The following is a 3,791-nucleotide window of genomic DNA, read 5'->3' as shown; positions in this document are numbered from 1 at the left end:
GGCTGCTTACGAGTAGTGCACAGACTTCGTATTTGCATTCAGAGACCGAGGGCCACGTACGGTGAAAGACGTAACAGAGGTCCAAAGAGGGCAGGTTGTGGGGGCCCAGTCAGCTGGAGCATCAGTAACCCAGACAGCCAACTTACTCGAGAGCAACTGTTTCAACAGTCATGACAGCCAACACAAAACATGGAAAGACAGTATCGTGTAAACGTAATAACGGGAGCAAATCAAAACTAAACGACGCTAACACGAATTGTGTCAAAACAACACAAATCTACGGCGGCTAAAGTGACTGCTGAGCTCAATAGCCATCTTCGAGACACCGTATCTATCGACACTGTCCGCCGAGAGCGGTATATTCTTGGACGAGCTGCTATACCGAAACTATTAGTGACGACAACCAAAGGAAAAAAGCGTAAAACATTGTGTCAGAAGCATAAATCCTGGACGGCGTATCAGTGGAAACACGTCATATGGTCCGACGATTCAACGTTTTCGTTATTTCCATCATCGGGCCAGGTTTACGTCTGGAGAACGCGAAAAGAAGCCTACAATCCTGATTGCTTGATTCCAACAGTTAAGGATGGAGGTGGAAGTGTGATGGTGTGGGCAGCCATATCATGGTATTCTGCTGGTCCCATCATTACTCTGAAAGGCCATTTTACAGCGAATAATTATGTGAACTATATATGACGGGAACAGATACTACCGTCATATATAGTTAAAATATGGCTTCCTGGCCATTGACCTTCTTGTGCGAACGCACACGCTATGCCCGAACTCGTACGGGACTTGGTAGATTAATCTGCCACGAGTAATGAGTATGATGGGCAAACATCTATTAGGCGCACTACGAATGTAGTGGTGTGGACAATTTGGGAATGTGGATGTCACGGGGAGCGTGCAAGGGATAAGTCCCTGCAGACGCACTACCCTCTGTGCCCGCGGTGGCTCAGATGGATAGAGCGTCTGCCATGTAAGCAGGAGATCCCGGGTTCGAGTCCCGGTCGGGGCACACATTTTCAACATGTCCCCAATGAAGTACATCAACGCCTGTTTGCAGCTAGGGTGTCCATTTAATTATCATTTCAATTATGTGAACGTTTTAGGTAATCATGTGCACCCCATGATTTGCATGTTGTTCCCAACAATGATACCATATTTTAGGACGATAATGCACCCATTCACACGGCCAGAGCAGTACAATCGCGGTATGAGGAGCATGTAATTGAACTGCAGCGTCTTCCATGGCCCGCAAAGCCCCTGGAGTTCAACAGTATCAGTATCTACCCTTGTCGGTGGTACTGGAGCGAGAGTCCGGAGCAGATTTCCTCCCCCCTCGTCACTACAGAAGTTAGGAGAGGTTCTGTTCGAAGAGTGGCATAACATTCCACTGGAGACAGTACACTCATTATATGCCACTATTCCAAGAAGAATCGCAGCCGTATAACGGGAAAATGGGGGTCTAACGCCTTATTAATAAACCATTCCAAAGTAAGTACGGGTCTACATCTACATCTACGTCGTACTTCGCAAGTCACCTAATAGTGTGTGGTGCAGGGTACTTTCGGTACCACTGTCTGATCCCTCCAACTCTGTTCCATACGCTAATAGTACGTGGGAAGAATGATTATCGGTAAGCCTCTGTATTGGCTCTAATTAATTGTCTCCTCGTAGTCAATTTGCGAGATGTTGGTCGGAGGGGGGGAAGTAATATGTTGTCTGACTCCTCCTGAAAAGTGCTATCCCGAAATTTCAGTACTAAGTCTATCCGACATGCACGACATCTCTCTTGTAACGTCTGCCAGTGGAGTTTGTTTACCACCTCTGTAACGCTGTCTCGCCAGCTAAAAGATCCCGTGACGAAACGCGCCGCTCTTCGTTGGATCTTCTCTATCCCCTCTATCAGTCCTACCTGATAAGGATCCCAGATAGGTGAACAATATTCAAGAATCGGGCGAAAAGCGCCTTATAAGACACGTCTTTCGTGTATGAGTTACATTTCCTTAATATTCTTCCGATGAATCTGAGTCTTGTGTCTGCTTTTCCTGCTATCTGTCTTACATGGTCTTTCGACTTAAGGGCGCTCTGCATAGTTACGCGCAGATATTTTACGGCAGACGCTGTATCCAGCTGTTTGTCATCAATATTGTAGCTGTACAGTAGTGGATTTCTTTTCCTATGTATGCGCAATACACTGCATTTATTCATGTTCAGGGCCAACTGCCAGACTCTGCACCATTCATCAGTTCTCTGTACGTCTTCTGAAAATTCTTACTATCTTCTGGCGTTGCTACTTTGGCTGCGAATAGCCTAAAGAGCATCCGACGATTTCTACTAAATCGTTTATATATATTGTAAACAGCAACGGTCCTATCACACTTCCCTGTGGTACTACGGATGTTATCTTCACATCTGTCGATTTAGCTCCGGAAAGGGGGGGGTCTTCAAGAATGAGAGGCACCACAGGACATTTTAATTTGCACTGTCTATAATTTTACAAATAAATTCATACAACTTTGTCAGCATGACCAGGAAGGATTCAGGATTCACACTCATAGCAGTAGAAGTTCAAAAACACAAAAAATAATATTTTTTAAAAGTGAAATTTCATGATTTTTTTCGCTTAGGCCTACTGTTGGCTGCATTTGTTGCTATAGGTACACTTTTCTTTATAAGTAAGAGATTCTTCGATGAATTTTGCACAGCTTACAAACCATGCTTATAGGTGTATGAAACTCTGGAATTTATTTAATCTATGAAAAAATGAATGGGTTGTTACATTTTAAACTTCGTGTTTAGAGAAAAGTCGAATTTTATAGTTAATTATCTAAATTTTTATCACAGTTTTTAACAGATTTGGGGAATTCTAGAGTTTCATACACCTGTAAGTATGGTTTGTATGCTGTGCAAAATTCAACTAAGAATATCTCTCACTTATGAAGAAAAGTGTACCTACAGCAACAAATGCAGCCAATACTAAGTGAAAAAAATGATGAAATTTCCATGTAAAAAAATTTGTTTTATTATGTTTTTGAACTTCCACTGCTATGAGTGGAATCCTAAATCCTTCCTGGTCAGGCTAACAAAGTTTTATGGATTTATTTGTAAAAGTATAGACAGTGCAAATTAAAATGTCCTGTGGTGTCTCTCCTGCTCCAAGTCGGCTCGTTTCACGTCCTACCCCCCCTTAAGAGCGACGTGTTGAGCTGTATCTGCAAGAAAGTCTTGAACCCAATCGCAGGTCCGCTCCGATACTCCGTAGTTTTTTCATTTAACGGCAATGCGGGACGGTGTCAAATGCCTTACTGAACTGAAGGAATACAGCATCAGCCTGAGCGCCGTTGTCCACATTATTTTGCCTATCCCCTGTATATGTCAATTATTTGTAATATAAAATATTTTTTAATGATAATGGCGATGTAGTTGCACCAGTTGTAAAAAAAAGCCGAAGTGCCTCTTCACAGATACACGAAAGGTGTGCTCAACGAATCGTTAGATTACGGTAAGGAAACTTGTTCCCGAAATTGATCTCTGTGAAGCTTCATTGTGCGATTTCTCTTGATGCAACCACACAGTGAGTGCCTCGCCGGAAAATGGCCTCGTTATCTGCGACAATGGCGGCTCCTTCGGCAGTGTCTGTGAGCAGACGACATGAGGAGCCGACATATTTCCCCGGGGAGCCCACTGCTCTCTCCGTAACAATATGTCCGGTCCGGACAATGGAGCATACATTACGGGCTGGGCCGAGACACTCTTACCGCGATTGCTTCCACGATGAAAGGGAG

General features: G+C 43.8%; 1 non-coding gene across 1 annotated transcript; it reads left to right on the top strand.

The window, feature by feature from the left end:
* Positions 1-943: 943 nt before the first annotated feature.
* Positions 944-1,018, top strand: Trnat-ugu (transfer RNA threonine (anticodon UGU)). Its single transcript has one exon. It is a non-coding gene; the product is annotated as a tRNA-Thr (tRNA).
* The last annotated feature ends 2,773 nt before the right edge of the window (positions 1,019-3,791 follow it).

Source organism: Schistocerca nitens, chromosome 10 (genome assembly GCF_023898315.1).
Source record: "Schistocerca nitens isolate TAMUIC-IGC-003100 chromosome 10, iqSchNite1.1, whole genome shotgun sequence".
NCBI classification, from domain to species: domain Eukaryota; kingdom Metazoa; phylum Arthropoda; class Insecta; order Orthoptera; family Acrididae; genus Schistocerca; species Schistocerca nitens.
The sequence above is the reverse complement of the archived record's forward strand: the minus strand, read 5'-3'. Positions and strand labels throughout refer to the sequence as shown.